The sequence below is a fragment of the Pelodiscus sinensis genome, chromosome 1 (genome assembly GCF_049634645.1).
Source record: "Pelodiscus sinensis isolate JC-2024 chromosome 1, ASM4963464v1, whole genome shotgun sequence".
NCBI lineage: Eukaryota > Metazoa > Chordata > Testudines > Trionychidae > Pelodiscus > Pelodiscus sinensis.
The window spans coordinates 102,046,763-102,070,941 of record NC_134711.1 but is presented as its reverse complement, the minus strand read 5'-3'; the positions used below and the strand labels follow the sequence as shown (position 1 = coordinate 102,070,941).

The 24,179-nt window shown below is 45.9% G+C and overlaps 1 protein-coding gene across 3 annotated transcripts in view; it reads left to right on the top strand.

The window, feature by feature from the left end:
* The first annotated feature begins 6,296 nt into the window (after window positions 1–6,296).
* The window catches only part of DENND2A (DENN domain containing 2A), an 87,334-nt gene continuing 69,451 nt past the window's right edge, over window positions 6,297–24,179 (top strand). For 2 of the 3 annotated variants that reach the window (XM_075939757.1, XM_075939755.1), the window contains exon 1: window positions 6,297–6,613. The gene's annotated coding sequence lies outside the window, so the exon portion shown is untranslated. Of the gene's footprint in view, window positions 6,614–6,663; window positions 7,942–24,179 lie in introns of those variants that run through there. The other variant, XM_075939756.1, reaches the window with a different exon arrangement.

Below are 24,179 nucleotides of genomic sequence, written 5' to 3'. Positions count from 1 at the left end.
AGTTAACCATTACCTGTAAGCATCACCCGATACTGGTTAACAGGTTCCTGAGGGGTTTTTGACATCACGACGCTGGAATGATTGAGGACGCCATGGTTCAATAACTCTGCTGTTATCGAGAATCCAAAAGGAAGCATCAGATGTTTGCTCTTTTGCCTTAAAGCCCTCTTCCCTGTATGAGGTAATGCCAAAACCTATGGCACTTTGCTTCTGACCTATGCTTCTGTGAGGCTCTAAGGGAGACGGCAAAGCAGTATGGGCAGCAGTGCCTTCACACTGCTGCTGCTGTTCAGTTCTGCAGTTCAATTCCTTTAAATTAGGAAGGTGATATAGTCCGGAGGAGGGCTTTAGCTGGCTGAAACACAATCCACACAAGGCTGGTTGGGAATCTTGCGTAGAAAAGATGGCGGGCAAGGTGTCAGGCCACTTAAGGGAGGATTGTTGCCTACCTTTTGTTTTTTCCATCAACAGAAGTGGCTCTGATGAACGATGTTGCCTCACCCACTTTGTCTCTCCTTGGCCAAAAGGGCTACAGCACCATCCCCTTTTGTTAGTCAGACGTGCAATTACGCAGAGTTCTGCTAGACTGCCAGCTGCTTTCTGATGGTCAGATGGCAGCAGCAGCTTGTGCATCTGTCTCTAATAAGCATTTGGGACCTTTCTTCTTTGGTGCAGCTCGTGCTGTGAGTGTCTGTGCCTCTGTCACCATCACGTTGAGTCACTGCAGTACACACCACAAGGAATGATAACTGAAGACTGCATGAAAACTTCACTCAGCACAGAGAATGCATCTGCCTCTTGGGCCTGGACTACACTAGAGGTAGGCTGATGTAAGGCGACTTACATTGACCTGACTTTGTGAGGGTCTGCCTGTGTAAGTTGTGCACTACACCAACCTGAAAAGCTCCCCTCTGCTCACAGCTGTCGGCCCCGCGCAGGGGAAGGTCGTGACTCCAGCTGGCAGCCCTAGGGTGGAGGGAGCTCCACCTGACAATGCTCTACAGTGCCCTACACTGTTAAGTTGGAAGCCCCTTTGGTGACCAACTCCTCCCTTTCCCTCCCAGGATTCCTCCCCCCCCCCTCCTTTGCCATGAACAGCTGTACTGCTGAAAAAGCAGGGATGGGGCATGCTGCGGGGGAGCAGGTGGGGAACCGGTGGGGTGGGAGGTTGGGAGCAGGAGTGGGGCAGGGTTAGCAGCGGGGTGGGAGAGTCAAGCACCTCCCAGCTAGAGAGGAAGTTGGTGGCTATGGTAGGGTGCATGTCAGGGGCAGATGACCATTTTGCGGGGCCCCGGGCAGCATAATTCCGCGGGGCCCCCCCTTTGCCACGGCGCATGCGCGGGGCTTTCTGAAGCACGGGGCCCGGGGCGGCCGCCCCATTTGCCCTGCCCTATAACTGCCCCTGGTGCATGTTACACTAGTGATCCTGAATGCACCGACTTTTCCTCCAGGTTCCGTTCAAGTTCTTTATGGCCTGAATTTTAGCTATTTAGAAACCACCTTTCTCATCATGCCCTGGCTATCAGTCAGTTTTGCCAACCCTAAGCATTGAAAAATCTTGAGTCAGGTCCTCCAAACAAGTCATTATATTAGCATACAGACCATGGATTTTAAAATAATAACTACTGGGTTCTTTTATTTGCCTCTGTGTGCTGGAGGGTTTGGAAGTCACATTTTCAAGCTTTTCTCTGCCACCGTGAGGGCTAGAAACTTAATTAAAAAAATAAAAAAGGTGAGATTGTCAGATAATAACCCGATTCTGGCAGCTGGGGGCTTTAAGAAAAATATCAGTTACCACATGATGCCGGATAAAAATGTGAGAGTTGGCAGTACTATGTGGGATTTACTGGGGTGTTTGCACTAATATCCTAGTTTTAAAATCAGAGTGCTGGTGGCATTTTATTTCAGCAACTTCTCCTGGACTTACTTTACTGGCCTCAAGTTTGTTGATATTCTGTACTCACTGGGTTGCCCTGGCTCTCTCTTGCAATGTGGGAGGGCTTCTTTTTCAACATGCATGGTTTGGGTATGTGCCATTGAGTCAGCTGGCTAATTGTTAACTTAGGTTAGGTATGGCTCGTTTCTCAGAGCCTTGGATAAGTGTATTTATGAAATGAAGTAAACCAGTGTGTGCTGCCTGACAGGCACTTAGCAATGCAATAAACTGCCTCTCCACATTAAACACAATTTTTCTCTCTTGTTGTAACCCACTAGTTATGTGTTTTATAGGCCTCCTTCTGTGTCAATCCAGAAAGGACACAAGTCTGTTACAGGCCCAGCAAAGGAGACAGGGCTCCTTGGCTAAAACAGTAGCAGCTCATACTTTTAGCTCCAGAGATCCCCATTTCAAGGGTATGATGATAAAAATGGTGGCTGCCGCAAAGTTTTTTATTCAGTGCAATAATCCCTTCCAGGTGTCTCCCTCAATCCCTGCAAGCAGAAGACCCATAAAAAACCCTCCACCCATTTTTCCCCTCTAGTTTTCTCCTTAATTATTTTTGGTTCTTATCCTACTGTTTGATCCACACAGGCACAATCCTGTCCCCCCAGGCAGAAACTCAAGGACTTCACTGGGGCTCTTTGCAGGTCTATCCATGTAAATCATTTTGCAGGACCGAGGCCTTAGTAACTAACTGGTTTTCAGTGAAGCACCTGGAGGCGGTAGCGACAGGATCCGCTGACAACAACAAAGCATCAGAGAGACTGGCGCTAACTTGCAGTTTCCTTCTCAACTGTATCTATTCCTGAGCAGAGGGAGCGTCCTTAGCCTGTCTGCCATGTTCCTCTCAGCAACTCTGGTAGCCTTTGGAAAAGAGCAAGCGGGGGAAGCTGAGGAGCTGCTCCTGACCTGGAACCAGCATAAGCTGGTAAATCTCATTATTTATTATGATTACAGAAGGGTGGAGGTAACTTTCAAACAAGAGAAGCACCATGGTCCAGTACATGGGGGCTCCATGTATGGCCTGCGCATCAGCCCTCTGTTCCCTTCCCCTACGCCTCTCACGCACTGGGGGCCCTGCACTTACCTACTCCTCCTCCTCGCTCCCAGAGCTTGAATTCCATAAATCAGATGACTTTTCACGTTCAGGCTCTGAGAGGGAGGGGAAGGAGCAGGGATGAGGCACAAATCAGCCAATTCATGGTGCTCTGGAAGTGCTGGGAGGGAGGGAACGGAGCAGGGATTGGACACACTTGGGAGAGAAAGTGAGGAAGAGGCTGGGCAGGGATTTGATATGGTAAAGTAAATGTAAATGTTCCTTTATTATTGTTATGATTTGCAGCTGATCGTTCTAACAACATGATTTCTACTTGTTTGGAAATATTCAGTATGTCATTCATTCATGTATTTAATCTTATTCTTCGGGTCATGGTGAGTGCACATAACAGATTTTACTCTTGTGGCCCACTGAGTCTAAGGAGGACCACTCTTGTAGGCCACTCACTAGCCTTGGCTGCCCATTGCTGGTACAATAGGTAAAGTACTGGACAGGGTTTTAGAAGAACAGAGTTCAGTTCCTGGCTGTGCCACTGATCTGCCTTGCAAACCTTGGCAGGTCACTTTATCCTTTTGTTCTTTATCCTTCTATTTAGCCTTTGTCCAATAGCAGGCTAAATACCAGGGTTGATACATACTGTTGCCCCTGCATTTCTTGTGCAGCACCGAATGGATGCAGGGTGTCCACCTCTTGTGGCTGTATCATAAGCCTTGCAATATTTGGTGATTTCCCTCTTAAGTCCCAGCTTCTGGAATCCTGTTATTTGATGAAATTCTCAACTTTCAGTTCTTCAAAGAGGAAGTTAGCCCGCATGGCTTCAGAGACAGCATTGGAAATGTGATCCATGTGGGCCCTAAAGCCTCAGAAACTAGGAGACAAATGAAAAGCCCCCCCCCCCCGTTTTGTATTTTATTATTATTTTCTTATTTCTAATGTTTTAAACCACTCTTGTTGAGGCTTGCCTTATGTGTTTGGAATGCTTAAAGTGGGCAATACCATGACTACAGTACTCTTCACTTCGGCTACGTCTACACTGGCCCCAAATTCCGGAAAAGGGATGCAAAGCAGGTAAGTCAGCATAGGGAAATCCGCGGGGGATTTAAATATCCCCCGTGGATTTAAATAAACATGTCCGCCGCTTTTTTTCCAGCTTGGGGAAAAGCCGGAAAAAAGCATCTAGACTGGCGCGATCCTCCGGAATAAAGTCCTTTTCCAGAGGATCTCTTATTCCTACCTTCAGGGCTTTATTCCGGAGGATCGCGCCAGTCTAGACGCTTTTTTCCGGCTTTTCCCCAAGCCGGAAAAAAAGCAGCGGACATGTTTATTTAAATCCACGGGGGATATTTAAATCCCCCGCGGATTTCCCTATGCTGACTTACCTGCTTTGCATCCCTTTTCCGGAATTTGGGGCCAGTGTAGACGTAGCCTTCCTGTCCCAAAGAGCTGCAATGTTAAAGCTGTGCAAATCTATGGATATCCACTTTATATCCATAGGTATCCACATCCACAGAGGCAGAAGCAGATATCTGCAAGTTCATTTTTGTGACTTACAGATGTGGACACAAATTTTGTATTCACGCAAGGCTCCATTCATTGTATGCCTATGCAGTGCTGAGCACTAGAACATAAGAACACCCATACTGGGTCAGACCAAAGGTCCATCTAGCCCAGTAACCTGTCTGCCGACAGTGGCCAGTGCCAGATGCCCCAGAGGAGGTGGACCAAAGACAATGATCAAGCAATTTGTCTCCTGCCATCCATCTCCAGCCTTTGACAAACAGAGGCCAGGGGCACCATACCTTACCCCCTGGCTAATAGCCTTTTATGGACCTAACCTCCATGAATTTATCTAGCTCTTTGTTAAATTCTGTTATAGTCCTAGGCTTCACAGCCTCCTCTGGCAAGGTGTTCTACAGGTTGACTGTGCGCTGTGTGAAGAAGACCTTTCTTTTATCAGTTTTAAACCGGCTACCCGTTAATTTTATTTGGTATCCTCTAGTTCTTATATTATGGGAACTTTTCTTTATTCACCCTCTTCTCTCCACTCATAATTTTATGTACCTCTATCATATCCCCCGCTTAGTCTTCTCTTTTCTAACCTGAAAAGTTCCAGTTTCTTTAGCCTCTCCTCATATGGGACCCGTTCCAAACCCCTAATTATTTTAGATGCTCTTTTCTGAACCTTTTCTAATGCCAAAATACCTTTTTTGAGGTGAGGAGACCACATCCGTACGCAGGATTCAAGATGTGGGCGTACTATAATTTTATAGAGGGGTAGTAAGAGATTCTTCGTTTGATTTTCTATCCCTTTTTAAATAATTCCTAGCATCCTATTTGCTTTTTTGACTGCTGCTGCACACTGCGTGGATGTTTTCAGAGAACTATCCACAATAAGTCCAAGATCTCTTTCCTGATTAGTTGTAGCTAAATTAGCCCCATTTCTCCCCATCCCATGTCAGAGGAGGCTAGGTTTCGGCCGTGTGTGATTCCTGTGTGCAGAGCTGTGTTTGTAAAGTCCTTGTGGGGAACCTTTAAGGATGGAGAGCCCTATATAATGGTAAGGCTATCTTTACTTCTCAAGTGCCACCTTGCTGATGAGACCCCATGAAAATCTGCTCTTCCCCTCCCTCAAAGAATAAAATGCGGATTGAATGCAGTGATGTGATATACTGCAGTCACATCATCATGAGCGTTAGCATTTTGGAGAACTGTGCCCTAAAACGTGGGCGGGAATATTAGGGCCCAATCCTGCCATACCGTGCTGTGCAGAGCTCTCCCGAGACCCATGTCCAGGAGGTTGGCAGGACAGTGCAATTTGTTAATTAGTGTTTCCAAAGTGCCTTCAGCTCCTTGGAGAAAAGGAACTAACCAACTACCAACTCTATTGATTTTAGAAGGGGGATCCTTTAGATCAGCAAAGGAGAGAGTCTATTTTGCTAAGGAGCTTTTAGTGCAGGGATTTCAGGGGCCCCTTCCTAGAGCTGAGAAACTATTTTAAAAGTCAGCAACCCTGAAGGAGTTAATGCACCCGCCACTCCCCCCCAAATCAGAAAGTGTCCAGCAGAAGGTCCTGTTTACTGGAGTTTCCCCAAGTCTGTCAAGTATTCAGGGACAGGGGTTTCCATGGTAATGGGGCCTGTTCTTCAGCCAGCTGCAGATTAGCTCACTGGAAAGGAGTCAGGATGGGTCAGGCTAGGGAAGGGTGGGAAGAAAGACCCAGGAGGGGGAAGGGGTGGAATTAACGTCACGAGCTCGAAGAGATAGTCACAAAATCAGGAAGGGGGGGGGGAGGAGTACCAGAGGGGAAATAAGCTCCACAGAAACCAACGGGGCCAGGGAAAAGCCCTGGGCAAGAACCCGCTCGCCTGCTTGTGGCTGGGGGGGGATGGCTGAGAATGGAAACTGACCTGGATGGAGCAGGAACGTGGGGCCTGGGAACCAGAGGCCAACTCCTTGAGCGTGGATTGTAAGGCGCGCTGCTAACAAAAGAGGGGGCGAGCCAGGGAGCCATGCAGCCAGATGTGGCGGCGGCTGCTGCGGCCAGGCCAACACTGGGGAGCCCCAAAATGAGAGCGGAAGGCGAACGAGCTGCAGCCCAGCTCCTGCCCCGGAGAAAGGTAGGGCGGGGGGGGGGGGGAGAACTCCTCCGAAGGGGGCGCTGGGGTGCGAAGGGGAGGGCGGGGAGCAGCTGGGGGATCCATTCTGCTCCTGGCACTTTGGGACGAACTTGTCACCGCCGCTGCATCGATCAGGGCGGGCGGAGGCGGGAGAATTGGAATTAGCTCCGATTGGTCCTTGGCAAAGCAGCTGGCAGCGCCACTTTTTGTCGTGAAGGGAGAAAGGGCGACCAGCCCTTCCCCTGCTCACAAGAGGGGTCTGCAGCCGCAGCCCGGGGGCGTGCTCCCAGGTTTGGGGAGTGGGGGATCAGTAATGCAGAGAGGCAAGCAATCCCCCTCCCCCCATCTCACCACTCGCCTTCCCCCCTATCGGTGCCGGGCAGGGCTCCCAGGAATGTATATCGCGCCGCAGCCTTACACACGATGGGTTCCTCGCCTTTTTAGGGATCATTTGTTGTCTTAAGGAGCCAGCTGGAGGCTCCCAGTCTACTGCGGCTGGAGCTGCTTCATGTCACTGTAACGTAGGGCTCCTGATAACGTGCACGTACACAGGCGCGTCTCTAACCCCCCCTACCCTTTGATTGCGCTGCGGGACCATTTTTGCATTAGCCTCTTGTTTGCCGCCGCCTTCCAGCAGTGAAACACAAATGCTTCAAGTTCTCTCCAGCCCCCATCCCCCGCCGCCCACAGAATTAATTAAGCTGGAAAGCGCCGCTCTCTAGCGAGCCGACTGATTTCACACTCTGCACGGCAGGAGTGGGGTGGGGGGCTCTGGGGGAAGATGATTAATTTTGGAAGGGAGCAAAGGTCTGCGAGCCTGATCCTCTTGTGGCTTATACTTCTGTAAATCAGGACTCCGAGGGGCAGCCAAGTTAGTCTGTAACTTGAAAAAACAACGAGTGGCACCTTAGAGACTAACAACAGTATCATGCACTTTGGTGGGCAAAACCCACTTCCTCAGTCGAGCCTGTGAGTCAGGAGCAACTCTGGTTACAGCGATTCAGTATTGGTGTGTGCCCAGGGGAAAAGCCTCCAAACATTTCAACACAGTTGTCAATAGTAAAAGAATTGGTGTTGCCGCAAGGAGGCACAGACTGTTCCCTAAATCATTTTTGAAAGTCAAGGTTGAAAGCAGAGCAAAACCGCTGGGAGGGGGAAGGGTGAAAAGGGTGTTGGAGGAAAAGTTTGTGTAATGATGCTGTCCTTCCCATCCTGCTTCAAAAGCCACACTCCTCTCCCAGGACAGACCATCATTAGAATTCCTGAGTGTGGAGAAGTAAATAATAGTAATGAAACTCAGCAGCAGTTAGTCTCCCTTGGAAGAATTTGTAAGTATTCCATTGCCTTTATAATGCTTTACATTTCCAGCAGCACATTTCCAAGTGGAAAAACTGACAGGCACATTTTCCCTCTAAATTATAGGGGGGAAGCGACAATAATAAATAGAAAAGAAATGTTAAAAAGTTGTTGGATTGAATGTTGTAATAATGGCTGATCTTCACCCTATTGCTTCAAGTCCCCTTCTGGAGGCAGAGCAAACTGTGCAAAGGAATAACATGGTTGGGGCTTTTTGTTCTTAGTATAAGGGAAATTTGTTTTAATTTCTGCTGGTTGTTATACAGGAATGAGACCATAGCACTTTTGCTTTCTTGTGGCTGGAGGTTTTAGACAGAAGTATGATTTAAATGGGTAAAACTGAGGGACTTGAAAAATTCAGTTAGGGCAGCAATGTGCAAACTGGTTTTGTGTATGACCCCCGGGAAGAGAAATGCGAAAAAAATCAGAGAACATTTTTGTCTGCTCTTTTTTTTGTCTAAATATTTTCTTCTAGTGGATGAGACACAGAACACAAAGGTGGTAAGCATATTCCCTCATAAGAATAGCCCTTTTGAGCCTGAGACCAGTGGTCCATATAGCCCAGTATTCTAGCATTTCTGAGAGTGGCCAGTACCAGATGGTTCAGAGGGAATGAAATGAACCAGGCGATCTCAAGTGATCCATCCCCCATTCCAGCTTATGGCAGTTCCTTAGCTCTGTAACAGTCTGCAGTGTACTTTGAAGCCAGCATTTTCTTAACAAAAGCAAATTTCCAAAGAATATTGAGAGCAAAGTATCAGTCAATGTGGGTCACTGGTTTGAATGGAGCCCAGATAAGCAGTGACTCTCAGCAATAGCTGTTTCATTGTCATTCAGTAAGACCTAAGTGAAATAAGTTACTAGTCACAGTCCAGTTCCTATTGGACTACTGAGCTGGCATTCAGCACAGGCATGGAAGACTGAATAGACATGGGTGCGACAGCCCCATGCCTTATGAGAACTGACACTTGTGAATGTGAATATGCATAACCCAAAGATGCTTTATACAAAACAGGTCATGTAACATCACTTTTACAGTTATAATCTTCTAGATCTGTATATTGTATTTCTGTGCATGTCTTATTCTTGTATGTGAAGTTACAAATACAAAGTGTGAATCTATTAATAAAGGTTGAACCTCTCTGGTTCAGTACTCTCTGGTTCGGCAACATCTGTGGTGCAGCAAGGCCACAGATATTGCTGGACCAGCGAGCCTGTGGACCAGAGAGCCCCGGCATGGGGCATCAGAGTCCTGGTGCCCCCAGGATAGTAGCAGCCCTGCAACTGGCCATGGAGCCCCTGCCGCCCCAGAGCAGCTGAGCTCTGCAGGCCCTGGGGCTGCAGAGTTTGGCAGTCTTGGGGCAGTGGAGTCCTAGCAGCCCCAGGACTGGCCAAGGTGCTAGGAACCTGACAGCCCAGGGGCAGGAGAGCCTGGTGATTTGCTGACAGAACCCGGGGAAGCCGCAGACCTTCAGCAGAGAGGCAGACCTACCCTGTCTGGTAAACTCCCTCCTTCCTTTGGGATGGGTCCGGTCCCGAGGGTGCCAGACCAGGTAGGTCCAACCTGTAGTTCTGAATGTGCTAATGAGAGCCATTACAGGTGCCCCAGAAGCCTAATGGCTTGGTGATCAACTCAAGGATTTGTAAACAGCCTTGTTTGTCCTGCAGGCCTAGACAGTGGTTGTGGTAATATACGTGGCCATACCACCTCTACTGAAATCCATTTTGAACCTGGTATGTTTCCATGGAAGGGGGGACGTAAAACAAAGGATTCCTGCCCTGAGGGAAAGACTATTTAAGCAATGGGAAACAATCCCCTTTTGTCTTCAGCTGCCTTTTGTAACTGCCTGGTATACTCTAAGAGGAAACAAAGAACTTTGAAAGGCTGGAGTCCCAAGTCAGAGTAAAAGACCAACTTTGATTTGAAGCTTTTTAACTGAACCAAGAACAGCTGTTTAGGGTAAGAATCAGAGGGGTAGCCGTGTTAGTCTGAATCTGCAAAAGCGACGAGGAGTCCTGTGGCACCTTATAGACTAACTGAAGTGTAGGAGCATAAGCTTTCATGGGCAAAGACCCACTTCGTCAGATGTCATGCATCTGACGAAGTGGGTCTTTGCCCACGAAAGCTTATGCTCCTACACTTCAGTTAGTCTATAAGGTGCCACAGGACTCCTCGTCGCTTTTTTAGGGTAAGAATGTGCATGTTACACATTTCTTAGAGAGTTAGCACTAGCTATGCATTTTCTATTCATTTTAATTTAGTAACTTACTTTGATCAGTCAATTTTCACTTGCAACCACTTAAATCCTACTGTTTGTACTTAATAAAAACACTTTTGTTTACTGTCGGGCCCAGTGTAAATAACAGTTATCTGGGGGGAGCAACTATGCATATCTCTCTTTATTGATAAAGGGAACATACCTGATGAGCTTTCACTGTGTAAAACTTTAACACAGGGGAAGATGGATTTATTTGGGGGTATGATCCCTTTTGGGGGTTGGTTTTCTGGGTGCTGTGCTCTAGAACTGCATCCTCCCAGAGCTGAAGTGGTTCAGTATCTGCATTGGTCTCCAGGGGTGGACAGTAACCCCAACTCTGTGTTTTGTCTGGGGAGCCCCAGAGAGCAAGAAGGTTGGTGTCAGTGGCATGATCAGCAACCTTGGAATAATCCCAAGGAGATTTCTGTGACCACCCCTCGTCACAATGGGCACATAACTAGTTTAATTTCTCAGTCCCCATATCAGGACTGAAAGGAATGAATGGGGCAAAATGGGGGAGCTTGCTTGGCATCTGTCAGTGGTCTTTTGCTACTAAACAAGGGACTTCACTCTCTGGTGCTTTCAATCTATGCCTTTGTCTAGCACTAAGGTGACTGTAAAAAAACAGCACAGTGAGCCCAATACAACGCTCAATAAACTAATTCATAGGATGAAATCCTGGCCCTGTTAAAGTTAATGGCAAAATTACTTCAAGGGGTCAGGATTTCACTTATAAGTTTTAGATTGGTTGGCGTTTCGTTTCTTGGATGCCCTTATTTAATTGACTGTAGATGGAGCTATGAGCACTCATTGTGTTCAGTGGCTCAGCAAACATGGCATCCGGTTTCTATCTTCAATGGTGACCCTGAGAGAACTCACCTGACCTTAGAAGAGACACACAACTCTCTTCTGTGCCATAGTGTCTTTGGATAATGAACATTAATTCATTAGCCAGAAGCTAATGGGGGGTGGACAGGGAGGAATACCTCAGTGGTTTGAGCACTGGCTTGCTAAACACAGGGTTGTGAGCGCAATCCTTGAGGGGGCCATTTAAGGATCTGGGGCAAACCTGTCAGGGATGGTATTTGGTCCTGCCATGAGGGCAGGGGACTGGACTCAATGACCTTTCAAGGTCCCTTCCAGTTCTATGAGATGGTATATCTCCATATATTATTTTATTATATTATATTATATTTATAAACTCAGTCAGAACAACAGCTGGGTGGGGAGCGGGAGAGAATTTGCATCTATGTTTGATCCTCTGGTCTTATGTTGTGAAATGCGCTATGAGGGACACACTTTGTAGGTTGGCATGGCCTGTCAGAACCAAAAGCTTTGGTTCTGTCTGTTACATCTAACCTGTCGGGTGCCCAGAGGCCACCATGAGGGGTGCCATACAAGAACCTTGAGAGAATTTAAGCATTTATATTGTGCTCAGTCATCACCCTGGTACCTGAGTCTGATATCTGAAAGTAGTGTCTTCTCTAGGGTTGCCAGATGGTTTCAACAAAAATACCAGACACACTTGACATTACATCACAATCTACATTACCTCTTCTTTAGAAAATACCAGACATTTCTATTTTCTCATTTATATTTTCTCAATTTAACAGAACAGAAAGCTCAAAAACTGGACTGTCCGGTTCAAAACTGGACACCTGGCAACCCTAGTCTTCTCACCAGCACTTGCAGGAACAGACTAAAGACCTCTTGTACTTCCTCATTGTAAATGCTACACGAGCCTTGTTTAGTGGCGCAGTGGTTAGTACCGTGCATGGTATTTCATGAGACCACAATTTAATTGCGGGTCAGGTGGTCAGAGCCTAGAGAGAGTTCTTGACCCTGGGAAAAACTTAGTAACTTGAGGCTCTGTAGCAGCTCTTGCCATTAACACAAAGGTGTTGCTAGATTCTTGAGACAGTGGCCTCTAAACTGGTAGACATCAGCTGGGAGGAAGGCGAGATGGCCATGCTGCTATACAGCAGTGGTTCAGTTCCATGACACCAAGCCTGCCCACAAGCAGGTCTCTGCCTGGCCCTCACCAGCCTAGTTATACTTTGCAGGGTGACAGGTGGCTTCCGTGAGTAGGAGAGAGATGGAAGAGGGATTCTGAGGGCTCCAACAGGGCATCCACATTATCCATCTGGGATGATTTCTGTGAGTGGATTGTGTTTCATTACTGCACAATGATCGACATGCTTCTGGCACAGTTTTCTAATCCAGCTTGTGGGCTGTATCTCTAAACCACAAGGAAGTGAGTAACAGATCTTAGCTGTGTCAGAGTGGAATGTTTTCCCTTGACACTCAGAGCCTCTCGTAATCTCTGTGGTCAGCATCTTTATATCATTTGTGTTTTCACCTCTGGTCTTGGACAATAATGAATTAAAAAATATACACAAAATCTCAGTATGTCAGCAGGTCCTCATCGTTCTTTGTTTAGTCTTTCAATAGCTGAAAGTATTTAAACAAGACGAAATCAAACAAGTCCTAAGACAGCAGGCAGCTCTTGGAGGAACTGAAGAATAAGAACTGAGAACAGAGAGCATTTTGAGTGGCATTTTGAGTGGCCAAAAAGGGAATCAAGTAATCCACAGAATTGTAGCTCAGCTGGTAGCACTTACATTGGCCCTGAATGTGCAGCCGACAAGGCAGCAGCTCAGGACAGGTCATTTCTGGAGATGCCATTCTTCAAACTGAGATCTGAAAACAAGGCCCTTTCTGCCTACTTGTAGCAGCTGTTGAAGATCTCATGGGACTGCTTGTAAAGTCAGGGATAAACACCGTGTCCCAAACATCGTTCTCTATCAGTTAAACAGATTCTAAAGACAATTGTGGCATTATGCCTATCTAGCTCGCTGCCCTGTATAGTGCTTTGGGATACCCCAGGCTATAAAGAGCATGGTGTAATGCTGACCAGTGTTCCCTGTAAGCTGAGCATTTGGGCGGCCAACCAGGAGAGATTCAGATGCCACCCAGCTGATTAGCTGTGAGCCCACAGCTGGTAGCATGTGTTTCTATTGGTGGTGCACATCACCACCTTGGTGCACATGACAAAATTAATTCTGCACATGGATAGAAAAAACTAGAGGGAACACTGATGCTGACTATTCTGTTAAAAAGAGAGGGGCAACTGCATCCTCTGTTAAGTGTTGGCAGCATGCTCAGTGCTAAGTGTAAAGGAAAATATGGTTCCTGCTAAGAGGAATTGATGACCTAAGACTATGTCGACACTGACAACTGAACAACAAAGCTTTGTTGTTCAGAAGCATTAAAGTGACACCCGTGTAAAAGACAAACATTTTGCCGGCAAGTGCCAGTATGAACAGCGCTTTGTCAACAGGAGCGCTCACCTGCCAACAAAGCTAATGCCACTCGTTGGGGATGGAAGTATTTTGTCAGCAAAAGAACTGACAATCTGCGGTTACATTGCCCGACTTGGCGACGTGCATGTAGCAACACAGCCATGTCACTAAAAACTGTGTAGTGTAGACCAAACTTAAATGAATAGGCAACTTAAGATGCATGGGGAGACGCAGAGGATGATGCCAGCTTCCTTCTGACCTTTCCACCATGTCCACTGCATTAGTCATTCCACAATTGTGGTGTTAAAAAGTAGAGCATACACAAAGATTGCTTCAGGTCCTGATTTTTGGAGGTGCAGAGCACTATCAACCTAAGCTCAAGTCAATAGGAGCTGGGGGTGAGGAACTCTGAAAATCAGGCTTTGATGGTCCATAACTTACTTATCTAGATCTGAACTCAGCCCTCATTGTACTGGGCCCTGTGCAAACAGGGGCTACGTTTACACAGCTTCCCTCTTCTGCAAAAGCCTATGCAAATGAAGCACGGATTAGCATATTGCCACACTTCATTTGCATAATTAATTAGGACCTGTTTTTGTGCAAGAGGTTTTTGCGCAAGAGCCATTCTTCCTCATTTTTTTCAGGAAGAATGGCTCTTGTGCAAAAACTTCTTGTGCAAAAAGGCTCCTAATTAATTATGCAAATGAAGCACGGCAATATGCTAATCGCGCTTCATTGGCATAGGCTTTTGAGGAAGAGGGAAGCTGCATAGACGTAGACGGAGAGGTAGACATATATTCCTGTTCTAAACTGCTTGTAAACTAAAGGAGTACTTGAGTGTGACTCGGGGTCCAAAAAGCCAGCTGGTTGAATATGTGTGACATGATGAGGGATGAGTTGTCACATCCTTTTTGTCTCCCTGGAGCTATGTCGTCATGTTCTTGTGAGGTTTTGTTTGTGTTGTGTGGCTGTTGGCACTTCCTGTCTTTCCAGAATTGTTGTGAAACAAAAGTAAAACATCACCATGCCACATGGAGGCCCAACGGGGAGGAGATAATTCTCCTTATCCCATCCTTTGTGAAATCCATGGCTGCTGAGAGGGGATCCGGCTGGGAGGCTTCTTCACATTCTTTCTGTTGTTGAAGCAGGTTAATTCAGACGCTGAGGGTGTGTCTAGACTACAGGGTTTAAAAAAAAAAGTGGCCTTTTTTCAAAAAAACGTCCCCTGTGTCTAGACTGCTGTCGCGGTCTTTTGAAAGTAAATCAAAAGAACGTGGCAGGTTTTTTGACCACGGAAAACCTCGTTTTACAAGGAAGAACGCCTTTTTTCAAAAGTGCTCTTTCAAAAAAGTGCTATGTAATGCAAACTGTGCTTTTTCGAAAGAGAGCATCCAGACGGCCTGGATGCTCTCTTTCGAAAACGCAGCTAGCTTCTTCAAAAGTACCGGTTGTAGTCTAGACGCTCTTTTTTGAAAGAGGCTTGAAGTCGCAACGTAGCCTGAGAGGTGCTCTCAGCCAGGCAGGGCGTGGCTCTCCGCTCCTGAGGCCAACATTTCTTAGCATAAGGGCTTATGCTGTAGTGGTTGTTATTTCTTTTGACAGACTCCCAGTTGCTGGCGTGAGCAGGCTTGGAAGGGGTGGCATTTTCACTGAAGAGTGAAATGAAATATGTCATTAGTCAGCTTGTCAGTTTTTTAAGGACTGAATGTTTACCCTGCGGGGAGCGATGACTCTCAGGAGCTGGGAGTTTCCTCTTCTCTTGGACAGCCTATTGTGATACAACTCTGATGAACTGAAAAACAGACCAATCTAGATATTCACTGATGCTACCCAATGGGCACCACTTCTCTGTAATGAGATTAAGGAAGAGGTGGTGTTTTTCCCCATAGAAAATGAGAACTGATGAGTCTGGGGGTGTTAAGTTTTGCTTGTGAGATTTGCTTGTTTTGCGCCTGTAAATAATTGTAACAGTTATTGCTGGAGGTGATGGCTGAGATTGAATTGGATTCATCTACATGCTGTTCCTTGTGCCAAGTGAAATCCAAATGAGTTTGGTTTCATCCCAGTCACTACTGATTGGCTGTCTGTGTACCATGCTATTCAATCCATGGTTTATAGTGTCTGTGGCTGTGGTACCTAAATATTGATTTCAGCGTGAGCCGAGGGTTATTGCCCCCTTTGGAAATCAGGTCTTTTTTATTTAAGTACCAACATCTGGACTGAGGCACCGAAAGTGCGGAAATTCTGACGTGCTATGTATGGCTAGGGGCATTGGAGGGATGGTCTAGTCCTGTGAAAGCATGGTTTCTCAACCAAGGGGTCATAGCATTGGGCTGGAGTGGCAACCTTCCTGCATTGCTAAAGAGGAGGGGGATTCTGATTAGATCCCAGAGTGAGCCGGAGGACTTGATATGGAACAGGTTTAGAACCTCTTTTGAAGTGTCTCTCATTATGAAGTCATTTAGACAGATATTTAGTGCAAGGACAAACCACCCAAAGCCCTGTCAACACCGACTGAAATTATGATGGCCAGAGTTGTACTCATAACATGGCTATAGCATGCTCTCTCTGACCACTGCAGACAAGGATTTCTTTGCCCTGCAAGAGCCATGGTGCACAGTCCAGAATTGCGGGGCACTGGGATCTCCCCAAACTTTATCCAGCAGGAGCGTCACTATACACATCTCTCCTGCCATAGCTCCAAGACCCACAATTAGGGATGAAGGAAATGATTCATGCAGGAAGTTTGAAATGCAGGGTCATTCCTTCCTGTAGGGTAGGTAATATTTTTCAACGGTCTCAGTTTCATCCCTTCAGGCGCAAATACATTTCCATAAGACAACAGAAGAGATGCCAAACATACAAGGGACACTTGGGTAATTTAAATGAATGGCATCCCTTGGATTGGAGAGAGAGACAGTTTTAACCCAATCCTCATTTTAAAAGTAAATAAACAATAAGCTCACAACCCCTCAGTTAGGGAAGACAGGCTAGAATCAGCCCATTTTCAACCACAGGAGTTAAGAGTTGTCAGAAGTGGAGCATGACCCCTGAAGTTCACTTTAGATGAATTAAGCTTGTTAAGAGAAATGATTAAACAGCGAGGGCCCGATTCTCATTACACCAAGACCCCTTCACACTGCAAATCAAGTCCAAGTGTTTCCAAGTGTCTTTAGTTCCTGAGAAGGTCTGTTCCAACAGGACTTTGCCACGGTGGAACGGGTGTATGCTGTCATTCCCTCCAAAGGGGTGGAAGATGCAAAGGCCTGTGAGTGTCAGGTTGACCAGATGTCCTGATTTTATAGGGACAATTCCAGTATTTGGGGCTTTGTCTTATACATACCTATTACAACTCACCCTTTCTTGATTTTTTTAACTCGTGCTATCTGGCCACTCTAGTGGGTATGCGCATTAGAGCGATGTGGCAGCGAGAGAGGGGGAGCAGCAATTCAGTGTGCAAGCTGCTGTGGTCAGCAGAGACGGGGGCTAGTGCTGGGCCTTGTTATAACTGATTCTCAGGCTCTCCTAACAGCTGTGGAGGGCCCTGTTCCTTTCTGTTCTCATGCGCTGGGAAGCAGCATTGTTTATGGGATGAAAGGGAACAGAAGATGGCTTTTCTTGACTGCTGCCTTTATGCACACACACACACTGGCCCTTTGCCAGGCTTGATGGAAACTCTCTCCTCATGAGCAGAGAGAGCTGGGGGAGGGAGCGAGACAGGGAAAGAGAGGCCCACAAGCAGAAGGACCAGAGGAAGCGAAAATAAAAACTCAAACCCAAGCACAGAGCAGACAGTAACAGCTCCAGTGGGCCTTGTCTCATGTCAGTGGCTTCAGATACTCCAGCAATAACTCGTTTTCAGAAGAAGATAGGTTGGGTGTGGGATGCTAGCCCTTTAAAAATGTGGGATGGAAAACCAAAGTATAAGCCAAAACGAAGCTAGCAGGAATTATAAACTAAGCTGTCGGAGGCTTTGTCTGCAGTGGGGCTCCATAAACTGCCACGGTGTATCACTACTATGGGTGATAGCATTGCTGGAAGATATAGTATAGTCAAGTGTCAGACATTTTAAACAGGATCGCCACTAAAATGTCACCCTCGCTGATGCTGGTGGATCAGGGAGAGTTACTGATCTATTTTTTAAGTTACAGCCAATAACTACAGAGAGTTAGCAATCTGACTTGGCAGAGATAGGAAGAAAGGAGGGGATTCCTTTTGCCACCAGTGAGAAATACACCCCCAGCTATAGCCTGGCCTACCTACCAGCCTGCTATGCCATCTCCTCCTCTTTAAGTCCTCAACAAGCAATCCAGCCCTGACTCCCAGCTGACAGTGGAATCTGTCCCCGCGTGCCTGATCTGGTGTTGCACTCTCCCTTCCAGCCTCCCCAATGATGCCAGCTGAGTCTCTCAGCTGGTGCCATGTTGGGAGCTCTGTGGTTGGTGCTGCAGCAGGAATGGCGCTGGTAGCTATTCCACTCCGTTTCCTAAAAGAAACACGGCTTGTTAGGGTGAAATAGAGCCGTTAGACCAAGTTTTCCAACCTGGGAGCCTAAAATTAGGAGGATAGAACCAAACAATGACACCAGAATAAAAGATTTTCAGAAGACCTGAGTGAGGCAGCCAGGAATCCCCAGGAAGTCGACAGGAACTTTGGGTGTTTAGCACTTTTGAGAATCAGGTGACCCTTATATAGGACCATTAATATAGACGTCGGAGCCTAATGTTAATCACACAGGTTTGAAAAGTTTGCCCTTGTTTTGATGACTGAGTGCCCAGCTTGTCATCATGGCTTTTCTTTATGAGGGACGGGTGGTGGTTCCCTTCACACCCTCACAATGTACGTTTCATGGGGGCTGCTTTGCTGCCGTTACTTTAGCTGTTGTACCCACAGCAGAGCCGATGCGGTGCAAGGGAGGAATCAGTCCCGTCTGCAGCGACTGCCACAGCACCACAACTCTCTTTTGAATCAGGTGTAGTGGTTGACTATGGAAGTGATGGTTCAATGCAAAGCAGCTACATTGGCACTGTATCTAGACTTCATGGGGTCACAGCGCAGAGCCCGTCAGCTGACTGAGCGCGTCATCATTCCAAGGAGGTGACTTCAACATTATTTGGGGCTGGGGTGGGGTGTCATGTGACAGCTTAAAAAGCAAGATCCTGTCTGCTCTGTGTGGATTTGAGATCTGCAATGAGATCTAGAGTTTGACTCTAATGATATAATAGATTTGTAGGTCAGAGGGAGGCATTAGATTTACCTTACTCCTTGTAACACAGCCTTTACTAATGAGATGTGAAGTGTGAGTCTATGTATTTAGGGGCTGTCTTGTTTAAAACTGTGTCAGCTGGTGTGGTTCTTGCCTACTCTCAACACTTAACATTGTGTTAGTTAACACTTCTTATAACCCAGTGTTATTTCCCAGTGTCATCTTATTTCATAAGATTAGGATTTTGCCCTAGGACATTTAGCTAAACTATTCCTGCTCCCTCCACTTCCACAACACTGCAGGATGATGTAACACTGAGCCTGATGGCCAATATTGCTGCACTGAGGTGCAGACGGGAGACTATTGCTCCAGGATACAGGTTGCATTTGTTTAGCTTTCGGCTCTCTGACTGAGATTTGCCACCTGCGCTCAGGTGTATGCTAGCTGCAGGGCCAGGAGAGCACAATGCAATGAAAGAACAGCATCTGCATAGTAGAATTTCCAAACTCTTGCAATGGAGTTTGCGATGCTGCTACCATCTGTTTCCCATCTCAGGCAAGCTATCTTTGCTTGAACAGGAACAGGGCTCCACCCAGGAATTTCCAGTCAGTGCTCAGCATGGACCTGATGCAGTTCCCACTAACATTAATGGCAGCCTTTTCATTGGCTTCAGAGAGGACCTGGACTGGGCACTGTGGCCTCATGTCCACAAATGCGCATTCTTTTTACTATTTGTACAGTTGTAGTGCCTAGGAGTCCTGCTCAAGGAACAGGCTCTCATAGTACTAGACAAATACAGAACAGAAAAAATGTCCATGCCTCAAAGAATGTACAATTCAAGCATGGGACAACATACATAGATACAGACAGCTCAGTGGAGGAGTACAAGGAAGCAATGACACAGTTCTTTGAGGGGGGCAACAAACAGGTGGACAAGGGGGATCCAGTGGATACAGTATACTTAGATTTCCAGAAAGCCTTTGACAAGGTCCCTCACCAAGGCTCTTAAGTAAAGTAAGTTATCATGGGATAAGAGGAAAGGTCCTTTCATGGATTGATAACTGGTTAAAAGACAGGAAACACAAGGTAGGAATAAATTATAAGTTTTCTGAGTGGAGAGAGGTAACTAGTGGGGTCCCCCAAGGGTGTGTCCTGGGACCAATCCTATTCAAATTATTCTTAAATGATCTAGAGAAAAAGGTAAACAGTGAGTGGCAAAATTTGCAGGTGATACCAAACTGCTTAAAATAGTTAAGACAAAAGCAGATTGTGAAGAACTTCAAAAAGATCTCACCAAACTAAGTGACTGGACAACAAAAGGAAGTTTTTCTTCACTCTGCACATAGTCAACCTGTGGAACCCCTTGCCAGAGGATGCAATGAAGGCTAGAAACTTTAACAGGGTTCAACATAGAGCTAGATAAGTTGATGGAGGTTAGGTCCATCAATGGCTATTAGCCTGGATTGGTAGGAATGGTGTCCCTAGTCTCTTTTTGTCTGGAAGTAGGTGACAGGGGAGGGATGACGTGAGGATTACCTGTTGTGTTCCTTCCCTCTGGGGCATCTGGTATTGGCCACTGTCAACAAACAGGATACTGGGTTGGATGGACCTTTGGTCTGACCCAATATGGCTGTTCTTATGTTCTTGTGTTCTAGTATTGGTCAGCATGGCAGGCAGTGGTCTCTGCACTCCAGCGGCCTAACCATTGTTAAGGTTTTTGTAGGTTCATGGAGAAGGAGACTGTAAAGGAAGATCAGTTGATTTTGTGGCTGTTTATGAGGAATTACTTCCAAGCAGAAAGTGTAGCACTAGAGAAAGCACAAATACACTTGATGGAAAAATTAACAGATGTGCGATGAAAGCTGGCATTGTGGGTCAATCTGAGGTGGGAGTTGACTTTTTGATACTGAATAAGAGTTGACACATAGGGTGGGGATAAATCATGAAGGGCCTTGAAAGTGAAGATGAATATGTTACTCATGCATGTTGCCTATGTAAGTAATCCCGCTGATGTGTGGAGTAAAGCACATGCTTGATCTGACTGCTGGATTGTGATTAATTAAAGAAAATCTTTATCTCTTTATATATGAATCAATGTAATTTTATTTGTAGTGTTTTTGTCTTATTTGGGCTTCTATAACTGTTTTTTTTTAACCCAAATTAGTGAATAGTTTGTGTACGGTTTATCTAAAAGTGCTTTTCAAGAAAACAGTGTTTAAGACAGACATAGAGATCTCACTTCAGAAAGTCTTTCTTTCTTTCTTTCTTTCTTTCTTTCTTTCTTTCTTTCGGTACGTCTAGACTACAGGGTTTTGTCGACGGAAGTTTTGTCGACAGATACTGTCGACAAAACTTCTGTCGACATAGAGCGTCTAGACACATTCAGTTCTGTCGACAAAGGAAGCTGCTTTGTCGACAAAACCCTGTAATCTAGACGCAACCCTACAGGCAATAACACCTTCTGTCGACAGAACTCTGTTCATTACTTTATATTTATCAAGGTGTTATGCCTTGTAAAATGAGGTTTACCAGCGTCGACAAAACTGCTGAGTTCTGTCGACGTTATGTCGACAGAACTCAGCGGTAGTGTAGACACAGGTATAGTTTTGTCGACAAAAGTCCACTTTTGTCGACAAAACTCAGTAGTCTAGACACACCCTTTCTTTCTTGTAGAAGTTTTATCTTTAATGTTAAAAGTAAATATTATTTGTAAAAACATTATTAGAAGCTTGAAGGTTTTATTATTTAAAAATCTGAAATGAGGAGTTTAAGTTTAAAAGTGAACAACTGAAAGTCAGCTACCTAAAATGCTGTATCAATATTTAAATACAAATTGAGAGATCAATTTTAAGCCAGGACCAAAATGTTCACTCATAGGTGATTATCGGCAAGACACATTTCATTTCACCGTCCCCAAATGTCAAATCCTTTCATGTCATAACTACCCTGATTCAGTAAAGCACTTACACATGGGCTTAACTTTAAGTTTCATTTGGAGTCATTGGTCTATTCATGTGTTTAAAATTAAGCACATGCTTAAGTACTTTGCTGAACTAGGACTCAAGTGGTGGTCTAGTTTGAGTTGGCTGGAGGAACTTTGATGGAGTTATTTCATTGGAATATGTGATTCTATCAAAATCAAAACTGCTTCAAAAGATCAAATCAGATTTGCTTGAATTTAATTTAGAGGATAGAAAAGGGGGAGGGAAATGCAGACAATGTCAAAACATCTTATTCCAACTTTTAAAAAACCACTAATATAATAACCTCCTGTGAAAAAGTCAAAATCAAACCAAAAGGTCAAAACAAAGAATTTTGAATGACCTGATTTTTTTTTTTCATTTTCCTTCACAGCCAGTTTTTGATATTTTGGGATTTACTCTGATTTGGAATGAAGCTAAATTTGAATATCTCAAAATCCTTAAAGTAGAATTTCCATTCTCTGCCCAGCTCTCGTTCTAGCCTTCAAGGGTGAGGGGTTCATTCAAGACAAGGATTTCCAAACTCTGGCATTTAGATTTGAGCTGCAGTGTTCTGCTTTCCTGACTGTTGAATGTCTGACTCTTTTAAAATACCAGCAGTGTTCTAATCACTTTGTGTTAAATTAATAGATATTTGCAAGCATAACTAAGGTGTGTGGGCTTGGGTCTTTTCTTGGTTTTGTCTGGGAATGTAGCCAGGGAAATGCTTTGGGGAATAGAGGATTCAGATCAATGGCACTGATTCAGCAAAACATTTAAGCACATAAAGTTAAACATGAGCTGAAATCCATTCTGTTTAGCACAGCCCTTAGGCCACCCATACAGGAAAGCACCTAATCAGGTATTGAACGCTCTCCACAAGCTTAAGTTTTATTGAAGCCAATGGGAATTCAGCATGTTCTTTAGGTTAAGCACCTATTTCCTGAATAGGGATGGACTTAAGCATGTGCTCAGGTCCTTTGCTGAATCTGGGCATATGTGCATTTCCACCCTAGACACATGCAGGAATGTTGCCCTCCTCTTAATATCCTGTGAGATGCTTTGCCAAGGTCATGCTGATGAGCCGCGTTACCACAAGCAGTTCAAACGAGATGTGCACGTAGTGCTGGTATTTTACTAGTGCGGTGAAGGACCTGCACATGTGAATGATTAAGTCAGCCCCTCAGTGTCCTATTGAGAGAGAAAAACATGGAGCTTGCTTTGGGGAAGGGGTGGATAACAGGCCCCTCTGTGTCTTTTGCTGAAAGGTTTCCACATATGTGCAGTTGTTGCTATTCCATTGCCACAAAGCCACATAGAAGAACCATGCGGGGAGAATGGGCAAGTCTTTTTTACAGCGCAACAATGCTAGAGGTCTGGTGGGCCATAATGCTGGAGGCTTTATTCTCATGTCAAAAGGTGCCTATTTTTGTGGAGCAAAACTGCAGATATCATGGAGCAACATTAAAATGTTGATGCATCTTAATACCCAGCATCAACTAAACAATACATTATAAGGTACAGGTTGAACTGCTGTGGTCCGGCAACATCCATGGTCCAGCATGATTTTAGTTAGCTGGATGTCTTCTTATCATTGGTGTGGCCAAATTTCCCATGGTCCTGTAAAGTTTGTTTACAGCCACCAGTCCTGGCTCTCAGTGTTCTGTGCTGTTATTTCGCTCTCATTTACCCCTAAATGTCTTCCAAGAGCCTTAGGGTATGTCTACACTACAACGTTAATTCGAACTAACTTAGTTCGAATTAGTTAATTCGAACTAAGCTAATTCGAACTAATGGATCCAGACTAAAAAACTAGTTCGAATTAGCATTTTGCTAATTCGAACTAGCATGTCCACATTAAGTGGACCCTGAACCAGGCTTAAGGATGGCCGGAAGCAGTGCCGGAGGGCATCAGAGGAGGACTTAGAGCATGGAGATGCTGTCTCAGGCTAGCCGAGGGCTGTGCTTAAAGGATCCCGAACCCCACCCCGGACAGACAGTTCTCAGGGGTGCCCCGCTTGCAAAGCACTCCTGGCTTGGATTGCCCGGAGTGCCCACACTGGGCACATCACAGCTCTCGGCTATCAGACCGGCTGCACTTGCCGCAGGCTGCCATCTGGGGAGAGGGGGCAATTGGGGGGCTGCAGGAGAGCTTCCACCCCCAGAAACCCGCAGAGCCAGCCCAGTCCTCCCCATCGGGGGTGCATACCCCATTCCTCCCTCACCTCCTTCCACTTACCCCTCCCTAGCCCCTCTTCTTGATGTACAAAATAAAGGACAATTGTGGTCAAAAATGGAATCTGTCTTTATTGAACAAAACTGGGGGAGACTGGGAAAAGGAGGTGGGAGAGGGGAAGAGAGAGGCTGGGAGAGGGGAGGGCAACTAAAATGATCAGGGGTTGGGAACAGGTCCCATATGAAGAGAGGCTCAAGAGACTGGAACTTTTCAGCTTAGAAAAGAGGAGACGGAGGGGGGACAGGATA